At 44.4% G+C, this 17,478-nt stretch overlaps 1 protein-coding gene across 5 annotated transcripts in view; it reads left to right on the top strand.

Annotated features, from left to right (window-relative positions):
* The window catches only part of FOXN3 (forkhead box N3), a 461,477-nt gene that overhangs the window by 382,403 nt on the left and 61,596 nt on the right, over window positions 1-17,478 (top strand). The window lies entirely within an intron of this gene.

Raw genomic sequence — 17,478 nt, forward strand, 5'->3', positions numbered from 1 at the left:
CTTTACTTTGTGTGGTTAGCTTATCTTCTGGGCTTTCTTTTGATTTCAAAGCAACATGGCATGGGGAAGGAGGTCACAAAGAGACAGTAAGGGAATCAGTAAGCCACAAGGTTCTAACAGCCCCTGGTTCCAAAGGGCCCTCTCCATGGTGACGTTTTCAAAACATCAGGCATTGCTCTCCATTCTGCTCTTCTCTTCCTGCAGGTTTACTTTAGCACATACTTACAGTCACCTCCTATGGGCTTAAGGATTGAATAAGAAATAGCCCACACTCTCAGGGGGCAGTTGCCAGAGAGTGGGCAGAAGTGACCATAGTTCAAGGCATAAAGTTACGAGTATCATCAGGGAGCAGACAAAAGCCAGGAAAGGTCAGAGGCAGGTAACTTCATTTCTTGCTGCGGGAATTAGGGAGGTTGCAAGAAGGGGGCAAATTTGAGCTGGCACTCACAGAGTGAGTAAGACTTCAACAGCTGGGGACGGGGCAGCCCTGCTGGTGACGAGGACTCGGTGGACCAAGACAGGAATTAGCATGTTCAGGGCAAGCACAACGCAGGGGTGTGTAGGGCTCGACTGGGGAGAGAACTCCACTTTGCTTACCAGCTCATGCCTGCCCAACCCTTGAAAAATAAAGGTCTTCTCCTTTACTCATGGTGGACGGTGAAGCAGGAGTATAGTGTTGCATGGCAAAAGCAGGGGAGAGGGGGAGGGAGAGAGAGGATGCCACATACTTTTAAACAACCAGATATCATGAGAATTCACTTACTATCACAAGGACAGCACCAAGGGGATGGTGTTCAACCGTTCATGAGGGATCTGCCCCCTCATGATTAATTCAGTCACCTCCCACCAGGCCCCGCCTCCAACACTGGGGTTTCAATTCAACATGAGATTTGGCTGGAGATGGAGATTCAAACCCTATCAACAACAGAGGCAGAGAGTAGAGTGATGCAGCCACAAGCCAGGGAACACCAAGGCTTGAGAGGAGGCAGGGAAGGAGTCTCCTCTGCAGGCTTCCAAGCAAGTGTGGTGGCCCTGCCAATGCCTTGATTTTGGACTTCTAGCCTCCAGAACTGTGGCCATTAAAGTTCTGTTGTTTTGAAGAACTCACTTTGTGGCACTTTGTTGCAGTGGCCCTAGGAACTAATACACGTAGTTTGTAGCCCTGTGCTAGGGGAATTTGGCTGGGTTCTCCTTAGTCTTTCAGAGCAGTTTAGATGTGCCTGTTGAAGTCAACCAATGGCTATTAGGTGGTCTTTGGGGGGAATCTGATGATCCGAGGGGCACTGTGGCTTTCTGACCTGTATGTAGGTTGAGGTCTCTGGGATCTGCATGAGGGACAGAATGACCTGGTGAGGGAAGGATGGAGTGAACAGGCACAGGCTCTGATTCCTTCAGGGACTACCTGTACAGCCAATTGTGACATGGTTCCCTTTAGAAAATGGGGACCTAGACTGGCGTCATGAGGTTTAGGCCAAGGGCCTTGAGTTCATTTACTTCAACTCCTCCTCTTGACAGATGATAAACTATCCCAGGGAGTATCTTGGGACGTACCCGAGGTCCCTATGCTAGTAGCAGAATCAGAACTTGAACTTGGATCTTGAATCTCACATCCAGATCACTGAGATGTCTAGAGACTCCAAATTCTGTGGTTCTCACTTCTGAAAATTTTCTTGGGCACAGAATTTTAAGTTAAACCATTAGACTATGTTTACTGGGAGTGGAGGGGGATGACAGAGATTATAAAAAAGAAAAAGAAAAAAGGGGAACATGTTGACCTTCAGGAAAGAGATTTGAAAGAATGATCAAGTTTATATGACTTAAAAAATTCATAGATACTTAGTTTTACTATGTGTCACTGAAAAACAATTTTCTACCCAGTGGATGGGAAATTCCAGCTCCTAGCTTCTTCATTCATGGACTCATTACACCTAGGTATTACAGAGTATAGAATTTACAAAATCAGCAGCCATTATGTGACCTCAGACACCACCAAGTTACCACTTTTTGCCTTTTTCTGACTTTCCCGTCCTCCCTCCGCAGGGTGAAGTAGTGCAACTAATGTTATTTCCGTTAGATTTCAGCTTTCCAGGCTTGCTTTAAATCACAAGAGCGGGATGCCGGGTAGGTTCATTATGGTCGCAGCATTGCATATACAGCATCTTGGTAGCTTTAAATCAATATCTCTCCTAAGGGTTCAGAAGAAATGTCACATACAAGGTACATTGCTTGCACAAGTGTCCTTTGTGTCAGATGCCCTCGAATGTAATTTCTATCAGTAAGACATAAAGGACACATGGAGAGGGATCATTTTGCTTGGCAGCACAGGCTGAAAGGAAGGAGGGGAGGTGGTTATTTTTTGTTGTTACTATGACTGTTTCTTGGGTTCCTCCAACAAAGAAATGCTGTGTGGCTTTCAAGTATCTCTCAGTGCAAATGCTTCCTGTCACAAGTGATCAGTGTCCTGCCATTTTGAAATGGCAGAAGTGGCTTTAGCAGCATTATGAAATTATCATTGCCGTGCTGGATAGCTGAGACCAGCCTCTCAGAGAAATTGACGCTCTCGCCAGCTTTCCTCGAATTACGTCTCGTAAGGCTGGCGCGCTGTCACTTTAACAAACTATCACCCTGAAATGGGGTTGCTCCATCCAGGGCTGTGGAAAAACAAGGTTAGAAGAGCAGAGGACTTGTCGATGGTGAGTAAGTGGGATTAGTTAAACCAATATTGAAAAATGGTTTGCACAACTCTGGGCTGCTCACGTTCCCTCTGAAAACATGTGCTCTTTCAGCCCATATAGGCACAGAGACAGTTAAAGCTGCATCAGGACCTTTGTTATATAATCCTTCCCGGTTATATAATTAAGGGTCCTGTTTTTTCTTGCCCTGGTTTACATCGATTGAAATGTGGATAGAAGATCGCAACAGTTCATAGTCTCCTGTAATAGCCGAGGCAGTAATTTCATTGATTAAAGCACTCAGGGTCTATTGGTCATCAGTAACACTATCTGCAGAATGAACTATGTATATGCGAACAGTTTGTGTTTGTAGAATATTAAATAAGTTTCAGACACCTATATCCTCCTACAGATGAGCAGTTTGAAAGAACTGGCCTTTGGAGTCTGACTTATAGGAACCTTCTGGGTTCTGCCCAGGTTACAAGCAGGTCAGAATCTTGGGGCAGGCCTAGATGTGGAAAAGTCCAATAAAGCAGTGAGTTCTACGTCCGCCATGAGGCAGCTCCTGTGGCTTTTTCCAGTTTTGGCCCAGTTTCAGTTAGGAAACGTGACACCCTGAAGGCAGATAGTATTCTTGGGGCTTAGCTCCATGCCTTCCCACAACACTGAGCTTACCTGTCCCTGAAGCAGTGGCTGCTGGCACCATTTGGGCCCCTCCCACCTCTTGCAAATGTCATCTCAGTGGCCATAATTTGCTGCCCTGCCATGCTCCCAGCCAATCGCTTTGAGCAGACCTAGAGATTAATTACCCCCGTGTTCCCCACCCCCACCTGCTTCCATCTGCTCGGTCTTGGAAGGATTGAACCATGGGCACATCTGCCTTGTGCCCCAGCACAGAGGCACCGCAAGGTAGGCAGGTCTGATTTGGAGCACAGTATCACATGGGGCGGCTGTACCATTGCGTCCCCTCCTTTTTCTCCAGATGCGAAGGTTCTGTGTCTGTCCCTCAGGGCCCTGGCTGAGACCTTCTGAATAGCTGCTGGTGCCCACATCCTGCTGTAACAGAAATCCAGGCAACAGAACCACACACCTCTGTCATACCACCTGGCAGATCAGATCATATCCCTGCTCTGCCCTTCCCTCCATAGTGGACCGAGACCCCTGCATTCTTTTTCAGTTTCAGCCACCCTCCCTCTTGGGTCCCCTGGCTTGTTAGCTCCCGGCAACCCTCTCCTCTCCTGAGGCCGAGCCTGCTCTTGACTCCCAGAATGCTCTGTGGCCAACAGGCCAACTAGTGTCTCTCTTGGCCAAACGGGAATTGTTTGTTGCAAATATTTCCTACAAAGCAAGTTCTAACATCATATGGGATGTGGGTAATTTTGATTTTCTTCTTTATACTCTTACTGTTTTTGCTCAAGTTTTCCATGGCGAACAGATACGTTTTTTTGTTGTTGTTGTTTTGTTTTGTTTTTCCATTAGAAAGAAAAGAGTATATTTTAAAAGAGCAGTTTGGGATAAGGAAAATAAAAACACATCATCTTTTATGTTCAGTAGAACAACAACAAAATCACCCCAGGTAAGTCAATGCAAAAAAATTAGGCAGGCATGCTTCTCCTCATCAAGTAATAAATGGCCTGTCACAGGTGAGATGGGTGGGATGTTATCATTATCATCAACCTCAAGTCCTGATGTTCCCGCAGAGCTAGTGGCTATGTGCTACTCCAGTAAACGCCATGGGGATTTATCACAGGGTTGCTGCAAGGCTCAAATGAGAAAATAGAAGAAGTACTTTATAAATGAAAGCTATTTTTTCAACAAAAAAAATGAAAACCTTCATCTCCATTGAGAAACAAGGCTGAACACTGTAAGGAGGGTTGCAGAATTTAACCTAAAGCAGATGTGACCTCTGCTATCTAAGAATGTATGTTTATCTATTTATTTAATAAAGAGTGTGTGGCGCCTGTCGTGTGCCTGGTGCAGTTCTTGATACTTGGGATTCATCAGTGAAGGAAACAGACACAAGCCTTTGCCCTTGTGGAACTTTGCATGAGATAGACAAGAAACAATAAATATAATAAATAAAAAGCAAGTTGTCAAAATAATAACAGTAGCTAGCACTTAAATAGTGCCTACTTAGTGCTAGGCACAAGTCTAAGCCCTTTATGTATACTTAATCCCATACACCCTGGAAGGGAGATAATAGCCATAACCCATTGGGAGAAAGTGATCCCCACAGAGATGAAGTGACTTGCCCAGGGGCACACGAGTGCTGGAGATGGAATTCCATTTCACACAGCCTGGCTTTCATCAGAGCAGATGCTCAGCAGAGGATGGTAGAGGTGATGAGAATGTGGGAAAAGAAACAGAGTGAAGTAAGAGGGATCGTCCATTCAGCAGACATTTTCTGAGTGCTCTGTACCTGCCAATGAGTTAGATCCCTGGGATACAGAAATGAAAGAAATGAAAAAGGTGTGTGTTATCCCTCCATAGAGGGATTTACAGTATTCTTGGGTTCACAGACATATAAGCAAATCACATGATAGCATGGTGGGATATACCTTCCTCCCTGGGTTCCTATGGAGATACCATAGTGGAAAAGCGTTGGTTTCCATGACCTTTGGTTTTGGACTAGTGAATTCATGGCATTGAGGGCCTTACCTTTTTCCGAAGGCCATTGATCAGTGGTGTTGTACCCTGTCTCTCACTGCAGAGCTTCGAGGGCAAGAGGCCAATGGGGGACATTCACTGCTTTGTTTGGATTCTGGGCCATGGAGCCAGGGAATTCTGCCATCCTTTGCTGGTCTCCTCTGCCTGTACCTGCAGGGCTGGCCCAGGTCCTGTGGACATCCTTCAGTTTGGTCAGTGGCTGTACTATAGCTCTTTTTTGCTCTTTTGAGTGTCGCCCTACCTCCTTTTATCTCTCATTGGCCTCAGCGAGTGTCACCAGAGGGACAACCCACTGCATCTTACCACCTGTACCCAGCCCTGCACACGGACTTGAACTCCAAGCCTGACAGAGGATTGGCTGGGGAGACACATGCCTACTAAAGAAACACCATCGGAAGTGTATTTTCTGCTAGGGAAGGGTCAGTAGCATTTGGTTCCTGCCCAAACAGCAACACGTTGATTCTCACAACTCATCTAACTTCTGCAACTAGGGTGTCATTACAGTGTGTACTTGGGTGAAGATGGATCCCAACTGTCTTTTGGCAAACTTTGTTGTTTTTTTTCTCTCCCTCATGTGATCCCACAGCCACCAAGATAGAAGAGTGTTCTTGCTGCTGAGCTACTTTAATCACGTGGTCAGAGTGGCAAGAGCTTAATAAATACTTTTGTGCAATAGGATTTTTTGATTGTTTGTTTTAGGGTTATGTTTGTTTCTCTAGTTCTTTTGTACAACAAAATCGTTGACTAAGTCTGAATTGTGTTTGGTATCGGCCCGGCAATCAATGTGACGAATTTTGTCATGGGTGACACTCTTATCTATTTTAGTCCCTGCAGCTACCACTCAGACCTCTTTTTCCTTAGACATGAGTGCCGGAGAGCAGCCATCCTCAACTCTTCTGTTCCCTTCTCCCGCTCTGGGGCAGTGGAATAAACCCCATTTGTCAGGGCTGTATTGGTTGTTCTGATTGCTTATTACGAGGCCTGGTGTTGTGCGCGGCTCTCTCATGACTATTATTTTATCTGGTCCTCAAAACAACCCATTTTTACAGCCAACTTGCTTTGGAAAGGGGCGGGAGGGAAAGCAACAACCCATCTTATGGTTAAGGAAACACAGAATCAGAGAAATAAGGTAACTTCCTCCCAAGTACACAGCTAGGAAGTAATAGAACAAGGACTTAAATCTACAGTTTTTTATTTGTTTGTTTTCTTTCTAATATATCACTCCAAAGGACGTTTGGATTAGGAAATCAGTTTATTCCAGGTGTTATATTCGTTCTGAACAAGTCCTCTGTCAGGAAATGAACTGAGCCCATCTTCCTAAACATGTCCTTTCTAAAACTCACATGGTTTCTACAAACTACAGCTTTTTTTGTTCCTGTAGTTAATCTAGAAGAGGCAGGATTGAGGATAACTTTCCTAATGAAATAAGAAATTGCCTTCTCTTCAAAACTATGCTTTTTTATCGCTCTACACAAGTTGAATATGATACAATATTAAAATGTCCTATCTTACAGGTTAGTACTAAAACAAATTATTGAAATTTACATTTGAAAACTGTTGAAATGGCCCAGCAAGCCATTCTTATGGACTGTGACCTTGTTAGTTTCCCAGATGTCACCAAGTTTTGCAGTAGGTTTTATTGACTAAACAAAAAGAAACGTTCATAACCCAGAACGTGGAAGAACATCTTGAGGGTACATTGAAGAGTTTTAGAAGGTCTGACAAATCCCTAAAATCAAATTCAAAACATGTGTCTTCCTGAGCTTTGCTAATGAGAGATCGCCTCTTTTTTATCAGACCATCAAAGGACATCCTCACTGTATTACTAGTTTTCTTTGTTGTATAACAATTACCACAAACAGCGGCTTAAAACAATACACTTTAATGATACCAGATTCTGCGGCTTAGGAGTCTGGGCGCAGCTTTGCAGGGTCCTCTGCTCAATGCCTCACCATGCTGCCACCAGTAAATAACAGTCTCCCTGGCCAGGCACGGTGGTGCATGCCTGTAATACTAGCACTTTGGGAGGCTGAGATGGGAAGATTGCTTGAGGCCAGGAGTTCAAGACCAGCCTGGTGAGACCCCATCTCTACAAAAGCTTGGGTTTTCCTTTAAGCTCATAAGGTTGTTGGCCGAATTCCGTGCCTTGCAGTTGTTAGGACCGAGGTCCCTGGTTTTTGGTAGCTATCAGCTGGGGGCCGTTCTTAGCTGCTGGAGCACCTGCCCTCACCAGCCCTCCGATTCCTTCAAGGCCATAGGAGACTCTCTTGTTGCAGTCTGCTAAGACGGAGCCTTCTGTGATGTAAGGTAATCTCAGGGTGACTGTGCTTTATCATGCTGGATTTTATTACCAGAAGACAGTTACAAGTCCCATCTGCATTCAAGGGGAGATAGATTATACAAGGTTGTGACTCACTGGGGGTCATCTTAATGTTCACCTGCCACAATCACCCCACAAAAGTTCAGAAGAACCACTGGTCTAGAACCTTTGAAAACAACATGACTGACCTGCACACATTTCATGAGTTCACCGACTACTATATTCCATCCACAAGAAGAAACCCAACATGACCAAATGGAAAAAATTGATCAGTCTTATTTTGTCTAGATGGAGTAGATGCCGTGAAGGGAGTCCAATTGGTGAAGAATTAAATGAGAGCAAAGAGCTTATTCCAAGCTGTTGGGAAGGAGATCCACTGTGAACATGTGTTACGGTTTGTGTCAATATTGCAGCCTCATTCACTCTATTTTTTGAGACATAGAAAAATCCTGATTTGGACAAATGGGAGTCGGCCAGACCCCAGAACAGCTTAAAATTCCTCCTTCGTGGGTGCTGAGGGGTACCAGCATATTGACTGAGATCATTCTTGTTTTACTTGGAGTCTAATTCAGGGTATATAAAAAAGTCTGAAATGGAATGAGTTGGTCTTTGTATAATGTAATAGGCTATTCCTGAAATTGCTTTTTTCTTCTGGCTCTGTTTGCTTAGCATGTTAGTTTGCTAGGGCTACCGTAACAAAGTACCTGGCACGGAGTGGCTTCAACAACAGCGATTTATTGTCTCACAGTTTCAGAGATGAGAAGTCTGAAGTCAAGATGTGGGCAGGGCTGTGTCCCCATCGAAGGCTCCGGGGAAGAATCTGTTCCAGGTCTCTCTCTGAGGTTTTGGTAGTTCCTTGGCTTGTGGCCACAAGAGCTCCAGTCTTCAGATGGTGTTTTCCTCATGTTTCTGTCTGCGTCCAAATCTCCCTTTTTCATAAGGATACTGCTCATATTGGATTAGGGGCCCATCCTACTTGAGTATGACCATCTTAACTATTTATGTCAGCAACAACCTGACTCCAAATAAGGCCAGGTTCTGGGGTACTGGTTAGGACCTGAACACATGAATTGGGGTTGGGGGAGGCACAGGTCAACCAATAACACTTAATGAAGAATAATTTGAAATTTTCCCAGTAGTCATACTACTCTAGCAAGTAAATAAAAGTCTCCCTGGCCAGGCGTGGTGGTGCATGCCTGTAATCGCTTGAGGCCAGGAGTTCAAGACCAGCGTGGGTAACATAGTGAGACCCCATCTCTACAAAAAATTTAAAACTTGTCTGGGCATGGTGGTGCACGCCTGTAGTCCCAGCTACTAGAGAAGCTGAGGTGTGAAGATCACTTAAGCCCAGGAATGTGAGGCTACAGTGAGCTATGACCATACCAAATGCACCCCAGCCTAGGTGACAGAGTGATACTCTCTCTCCCTCTCCTTTTCCCTCTCCCTCTGCCTCTCCCTCTTTCTTTTTTTTTTTTTAATGTCTCCTTGGTAGATCGATTGTCAGAAAACAACTAAATTTCCTTCCCCTCCCCTCCCCCCATCACTTGGGAGTTTGCTGATTTCTCACCAGAATGGCATTCTTGCCTTTTGGACTTAATTTTAAAAATAAAGCTGCTCTTATTCTTCATTTAAAATTGGTCAGGGATAAACCTACTTATAGAAGAATACTTGTCCAGAGGCCAATTATCTGACAACCTCACCTATAAGATGGGTAGAGAATGGAGAACTAAGGTCTCAAAGGAAACGGAAAGAGTTCTGAGTAAAGATGTTAAAACATTTGTGAAATAAACCCTTTCAGAGAGCCTGATGGGCCTTCACTCACATCCTGTTAACCTTTATGTTACACACGATCCTAACAGAGTTGTGAAAGCTGAGTTTCCAGTTAGTAAAAGAGCAGAAGCGTGAACCTGTGTGTCAGGCAAACTCAGGTCAGCGGATGATGCTTCAGGACAGTGAGGGAGGGGAATAGCTCAAAAAGTAAATTGCAGACTAGATCCAGTTCAAATATTATTTCATTTATGTATTTTATATATATATATATATATATTTTTTTTTTTTTTTTTTTTGAGAAGGAGTCTTGCTCTGTCGCCCAGGTTGGAGTGCAGCGGCACGATCTCAGCTCACTGCAAGCTCCGCCTCCCGGGTTCATACCATTCTCCTGCCTCAGCCTTCCAAGTAGCTGGGACTACAGGTGCCCGCCACCACGCCCGGCTACTTTTTGTACTTTTAGTAGAGACGGGGTTTCACCATGTCAGCCAGGATGGTCTTGATCTCCTGACCTCGTGATCCACCTGCCTTGGCCTCCCAAAGTGCTGGGATTACAGGCGTGAGCCACCGCGCCCAGCTTATGTATTATATATTTTTTAGAGACAGTCTCACACTGTCACCCAGGCTGCTGTGCAGTGACATGATTGCATCTCACTGCAGCTTCGAACCCTTGGGTCCAAGTAATCCTCCTACCTCAGCCTCCCAAGTAGCTGGGACTATAGGCACACATCCCCACACCTGGCTCTTTTTTAAGTTTTGTTTTTGAAATGGAGTCTCACTCTGTCGCCAGGCTGGAGTGCAGTGGCACAATCTCGGCTTACTGCAACCTCCAACTCCCTGGTTGAAGGGATTCTCCTGCCTCAGCCTCCCTAGTAGTTGGGATTATAGGCACGCACCACCACACCCAGCTAATTTTTGTATTTTTAGCAGAGATGGGGTTTCACCATGTTGGCCAGGGTGGTCTCTATCTCCTGACCTCGTGATCCGCCCACCTCGGCCTCCCAAGTGCTGGGATTACAAGCGTGAGCCACCGCGCCCATCCTTAAGTTCTTTTTATAGAGACAGGGTCTTGCTATGTTACCCAGGCTAGTCTTGAACTCCTGGCCTCAAGCAATCCTCCTGTCTTGGCTTCCAAATAAGATTTTATTATGATGCCTTCATTGATGTATGTTCTTTGAATTTCTGTAGCATTTTGTCTTCCTTAGTTGATTGTCACCCGTTTTCTAATGCAGCAGTTATTCATGTAGCACATATTTATATCTCTCCTACCAGATGATTGTTAGAACATACCCAGTTGTGCCTGGTATAGTACCTGCCACACAGTAGGTGCATCAGTAAGTTGTTATTGAAGACGGAAAACTAAAATATATCACATCATATGGACAAGGTAGGGTTCCAAAGCATTTGGGGTAGAAAAGGTAATTCTGATATTTACTCTTTAAAATTAATTTTTACGAAAGTTATGAAATCTAAATTCTCACCTCTCCTTAGGCTTTTGACAGGTGTTCACAGATCTCATTTTATTTATAAGCCTATCAGTTTTTAATAATCACTTTTAAGGAGGCCTTTTATTAATGTTTGGTCTGATTTGGAAACTTAGTTAATTAAACTCCTTTAAACATTTTAAGCTGCATTTGTAAAGGAAATCGAACTTATTAAATTTATAAGTACTCAATTGCCTGACTCAACAAACAAGCCTCTTAAAGCACTTAAGCAATTCTTCTAAGTCTAATTAAGCTCATAAGTATGTTAAACCTTATGGTCTTTTAAGTTTTCTTGTATAGTGTATATGACCTTACTGAGATTTTGACTTCAAATTAAAATCTAAGTTGATTATTTAATGCCACATTTTAAGTTAAAGTCTCAAGGCTGGTCCGTTATTCTAATGGGCAGATTCTCTTAATTGTTACAAATATTTGAAATACTATGTTTGAAATACAGTGAGTATTTCAAATAGTTATAACAATTGATACATTGATCTGCATTGATATGTTGATCTGTGTTGATTTCTTGTTTAAGGAATTCATTCTACAGACCTGATTTCCTTAAGTATTTCTCTGCTTTATTCTAAATGTTCCTGGGGGTAAAAGATGCTCACACAAATTGTCCAAGCATGAAAAGACCTGCTTCCCATGAGGACACCTCTCCCCCTGACTTCCACACCTCAGGGATCTTTGGAAATGTCTCTTCCCCAGCAACCAGCACTGCACCCAGCCCACCTATCACCCTCGACTGCCCAGTGGGAGAATTGCCATAAATTCCAAATCAGATGCTTTCTGAAAGGGACCTAGCAGGGGCTTCTGGCAACTTTGAGAAGGAAAGTCTGAGCAATTGGAGGCTCCTGGAGGCGGCAACACTAACAGATGTTAAAATGAGCTGGTATATTCCCAGCTTTGGTTGACTGTGTCCAGAGCTCCCCAGCCCCACAGTGGGCATACGCAGGGTACCTCCCAGGTGACATCAGCTCTGAAGAGCCCCGTGTGCCACAGCAATGCCCAGTGATGGGTTTCCATGGTGACAACTAAGTTCTCAAGAAAAGATTGTGTAGGTTGGGCGTGGTGGCTCACACCTGTAATCCCAGCACTTTGGGAGGCCGAGGCGGGCAGATCACGAGGTCAGGAGATTGAGACCATCCTGGCTAACACGGTGAAACCCCATCTCTACTAAAAATACAAAAAATTAGCCGGGTGCGGTGGCGGGCACCTGTAGTCCCAGCTACTCAGGAGGCTGAGGTGGGAGAATGGCCTGAACCCGGGAGGTGGAGCTTGCAGTGAGCCGAGATCGTGCCACTGCGCTCCAGCCTGGGTGACAGAGCAAGACTCCATTTCAAAAACAAACAAAAAAAGATTATGTAGACAGGGAAGATGGTGTATGATGTGATTTTTTAACTTTGTTAAAATATTTAAAATAAAAAAATGATGTTTTAAGAGGCAGTGCTTCTTGTACAATTCTCTTAGAGGGGGTACTTTACCTCCCAGCAACGTCACTGAGAGAGATCTTGCTGCACAAGACAGACAGTGGCGAAAGTCTGACAAAGGCCTTTGATCCAGTGAGGAAGTTGGTAAAATCAAGTTCTTTATGACTGTGTTGAAGAAAAATCAGAACAATACAGTTTGGTTATCCTTTGTTTGTTAGAAAATGTTAGGGATTTGCAAGGCTTTCTGGCTTTTGCTTCATATATCACAAATCTGACTGTAACCAAAGGTAAAGGTTATATATAATATGGCGTAGTGAATAATGCATGGGGAGTGATAACAGACTTTAAAAGAGAGAAAGAAAAGAAGGTGGCTTTTAAGTACAGTATGGCATTTCCTTTTCTGCTATGGTGATACATGATATAGTGCTCTGTGGTGTGCAAAATGTTATTGGTTGTCATAGCAATAGAACACCATCCAAGAGAAAGGAGGAAATGCTAGCCTAAGACACTTCGCTGGAATAGAACTACCATTATAACAAAATAATCATTGTTACCACTATGTTTACTGTCAAATAATAAAATCCACGCTACATTTAGTGGTAATTCTGAGTGGCCCTGACACCACACTAGGGCTTGTATTACACACACAGGCTTCTGCCTTCGTTTGAGAGTTTTGTACCTATTGCCTCTGCTGCTTGTTGGTGTAAAAATAGGTTCTGTTTTTAATGCATCCCTGAACTCACTTTCAGCTACCGGCCTGATTCCATAAGCTTCAGGGTTTGAACACTTTCTCCATAGAGTGCTGTAATTAATTTTTATGTTTTTCCTTGCTGTCAGGGTTGCCTCCCCTTGGTGATTTTTCAGTCATCATTCTATCACGTTAGCCTGTGTAGTAGAACTGCCTCACCTGGAGCTAATCTTTGCTTTCTGATGGTTCTCAGGGCATTCTTCTGGCCATCTTTCAAAGCATGTATTAATACTTGGATACAATCGAGAAATTCCTCTGATAGGAGTACTGATGCTCAGTTGCCTGGCAGGTTAGCCCCAGAGAGATGCTGGGGGACCAAGGACAGGGTACCATTTGGGTCCAGATCAGACATCTTTGCCACAGTCATGGCCACCTCTCTCTTCCCGATCCAGCCCATGAATACACATTCTTGACCCAGGGTGTTGTACAGTAGGCAGTATGAAGTAGGTAGTATGGAAAGAGCCATGTGTGTATTTGCAGCCTAGAAAAATCAATCATATCACCAGCACACAGCTTGCATTGCGGGTCCTGAAAATGGTGATGCTTTAGTTGTGTCATTTAGATCTGAAGATGGTGCAGCACTATTCAGTGCTGTGTGCCAGCTACTCTGTACATGCTTTCTACATACCAGCTCATTTAATCCTCAGCCCGTTTTACAGATAAGAAAACTGGAGCACAAAGAGGTTAAGTGTCTTGACTGTGTTCACACTGCTGGTAAGTACTGGAGCTGGGATTCGAACCCATGCCACCTGAATCCAGAGCCTGCATCCTCAACTGCTCTGCCACTTTCCATGGTCTGGATTGGAACCAAGGGAGGCCGCAAATGAATCCAAAGCATGTGGCTTCTCTGGGAGAACTGCTGGGCCTCGCAAGAGGAAGAAGGAAAATGTGATGCGAAGAAAGGAGGAGGAAGGTGTGGCTTGCAAAAAGCATAGCAAAATGGAGCAAAGCAAACATAAAGTTCAGTTCATCAGTTGCTATCAGTATGGAATTATATACATCATTATAATTTTAAAAAAATAGTCAACTGCAGACCGACGATTAGTTCTGTAAGTGGCAAGGATCCTGCCTGAGACTTCTCTCTAACGGCTTCTGGCAAACCTAGCCCAATGATACCTCAGCGCTGCATCCCAGCAATCTCAGGGGCGTTGCTGGATACACATCCTATTGGTCAAATGGAATATCCAACCAACACAGCTTGAATGACAACTGTAATAGTAGCTAACATTCATTGACAATGCCTACAAACCAGGTGCTATTCTAAGGGCTTTGCGTGTATCAACTTGTTTGTAAGGGAAGAGGGTGCTATTATCACATTTTCCAGGTGAAGAAACTGAGGCACAGAGTGGTTACATCAACTTGCCCCAAGTTGTCCTCCCAGTACATGGTAAGAGTAGCAGCCATCTGCTTGCCAGATGTTTGACGACAGCCCACTGCATGTGGTGCCATGCTCCCGGGGAACATGGGCTAAGGAAAGACAAGGCCCTTTCCTCATGGGGCTGACATTCATGGGAACGCGTGTGCAAACACAAAGTTAGAAGCTCTGAGCATCTCCAATAATGCCTGCGTTAGTCCGTTTTCACACTGATATAAAGACATACCTGAGACTGGGCAATTTATAAAGAAAAGAGGTTTAATTGACTCACAGTTCCACATGGCTGGGGAGGTTTCAGGAAACTTACAATGGTGGCAGAAGGCAAAGGGGAAGCAAGGCACGTCTTACATGTAGGCAGGAGAGAGAGAGAAGGGTAGGTGCCACACTTTTAAACCATCAGATCTCCTGAGAACTCACTGTCACGAGACGGGGACATCCACCCCCATGATCCAGTCACCTCCCACCACCTCCCTCCCCTGACATGTGGGGATTACAATTCAACATGAGATTTGGGTGGTGATACAGAGCGAAACCATATCAGTGCCTGTCAAGTATTAAGCAGGAATTTCTTAAGGGAAGAAGGGAGTTGACAAAGATGCAGGATTGAGAATAACAATCTGTTAAATAAAAGGAGAAAATAAGAATTAATGAGCTTTGCTTATGGAAGACCTTGGAAGGTTAGGGGAAGTCTTAGCGGGTGCTAATAGAGTTTGTGTATAGAAACAAAGGCTTCCTACGTTGGTTCCTAATGCCACAAAACATACAATAGAAGTAGGGTCATAATGGTGACTGTTCAGTCCAGACCTCTTGTTTCACAGATGAGGAAAGCAGGACCCAGAAAGTCTCTTTTGAGTCACTTTCCCTAGAAAAGCAGCCCCACATGTCCACAGCCAGACGTGTGCAAGGAGGCTCACTACAGCATTCTTTATAAAGGCCAAAAATTGGAAACAACCTAAAATGTTCATGACCAGGGAAATGTTGAAATAGATTGAATTTCAGCAATGAAAAGACATGAGCCATATCCCTCTTGAATAGAAGACAAAACTTATCATTGAATGAAAAAAGCAAGCTGTAGAACAATGTATACGTTTGTCTTCACATATGTAAAACACACACAAACTTAATACTCAATCGTTTTGAAAGACATAGATGCTCATCTTCATAGAAAAAAGCTCTGGACAGGTACACACCAAGCTTGTAAGGTTACTTTTAGGGAAAAGGCAAGGGAATAGGATTGGGTGACCTCTCTTGTGATGACCTAAGTTTTAAAATAAGCAGTTGTAGTCTTGTATTAATCTTGTGATTAATTAAAAATCACATGATTAAAAAGGAATGCTCCATTGACTTGTCCGATCACAGTCATTGAATTAGTTGAAAAGGCAAGTCTAGGACCAGTCAAGTCTTCTAGCTCCTAGTTCCCACCCAGACACCCAAATATTACACAGATAGGTGCAGGCATGGCGGAGAGGGGCCCAGGGGAATTGAAGGCTTTGTAACTAGCAGTGAATTGCCAAGGAATCCCAGAAACCATAAAAATGTCAGTGAATGAAACCGGGTTTTGCTAAATGAGTATGTGTTTTTCAAAAAAGACTCCAATTTCTAATGGCATTAGTATTCCAAGCAGCTGAATCCCAGGCTGGAAAAAGGTACAAATGATGATTGCTCATTAGCAAATAGAATACAGATGTTTGGTTCATTTTGCCTGAGTGCACCAGCACCTCGGGGAACCACCAGCATAGCTGCAGGCTCAGCACTGGGGAGGGCTCCCGCAACCAGGAGGGAAGTGGGTCACTGCAAAGCTGGAGGGGACTGGACTTTGCTCCTTCCCTTTGGTAGTTTGTTGGGACCCATGTGTGGGCATGGGAAGCTGACATTTCCAAAGGAACTACCAAGACCATTTTAAATATATTTTTAATTGTGCTTTTAAAGAAGATTTAATTCTTCACCACCTCCCTATGAACTAGGGTGCATGGTCCCCTTTGGAGAGGAAACTCAAGCTCAGAGAAGTGAAGTGGCTTGCCCAAAGGCACACAACAACTGAATGAAATGGTGAATTAGAACCCAGATGTGTTTGGCTCCAGGACTCTGAGTCTTTGGCACACTTCTTACTAGCAGCTAGGCATGGCAGAGGCAAAGAACACATAAAAACATTTTGAGGCTGGGCGCGGTGGCTCATGCTTGTAATCCCAGCACTTTGGGAGGCCAAGGCAGAAGGATTGCTTGAGCCCAGGAGTTCAAGACCAGCTTGGGCAACATAGAGAGACCCTATCTCTGCAAAAAGGAAAAAAATAGCCATGTGTGGTGGCAGGTGCCTGTAGTCCCAGCTACTTGGGAGGCTGCAATGCGACAGGAGGATTGCTTGTGCCCAGGAGGTCGAGGCTGCAGTGAGCTGTGATCGCACCACTGCACTCCAGCCTGGATGACAGAGTGAGACCCTGTCTCAAAAACAAACAAAAAAAACCATTTTGAGATCTCACACTCTTGTCATTTTCCTAAAACAACTGTTTCTTTTTTGAGCAGCTTCCAGATTTACATACCCCGTTTACCCAGGATCCTCCTAAAAGAGAAATTAAAGAGTTATCTTCAACAGAATCAGCACAGCATAGGGCCAGGCTGGGGGAAGGGCAGATATAGAGAATAACAAGATGCCATTTCCACACTCCTTGCCCTCAAGAAGCATCTGGCCTGGTTGTAGGGTAATAAAAATGGAAAATCAGATGGCTGTGGAAGGTTTTGATGACAGCCACACACAACAGGGAACAATGAGGATTGTGGATTGTGGAAGGTGGATTTTCATTAAGGGGTGGGAACAGTTTTCTTCGGAAGAAAGTCTGGGGAAGTGATTCTAGATGGGTGGCATCATGGGTAAAACCGTCTAAGATCAAACCTGGCCTGAGGTCAGTGAGAACCTGGCTGGGGGACATTTGGTTCAGCAAGGGCCACAGACCATTGGGCTTTGAATGCTGGAGAGCAGAATTGGACCATCTTGAAGGATGGAGAAGAGCCCACAGA

Source organism: Nomascus leucogenys, chromosome 22a (assembly GCF_006542625.1).
Source record: "Nomascus leucogenys isolate Asia chromosome 22a, Asia_NLE_v1, whole genome shotgun sequence".
Lineage (NCBI taxonomy): Eukaryota > Metazoa > Chordata > Mammalia > Primates > Hylobatidae > Nomascus > Nomascus leucogenys.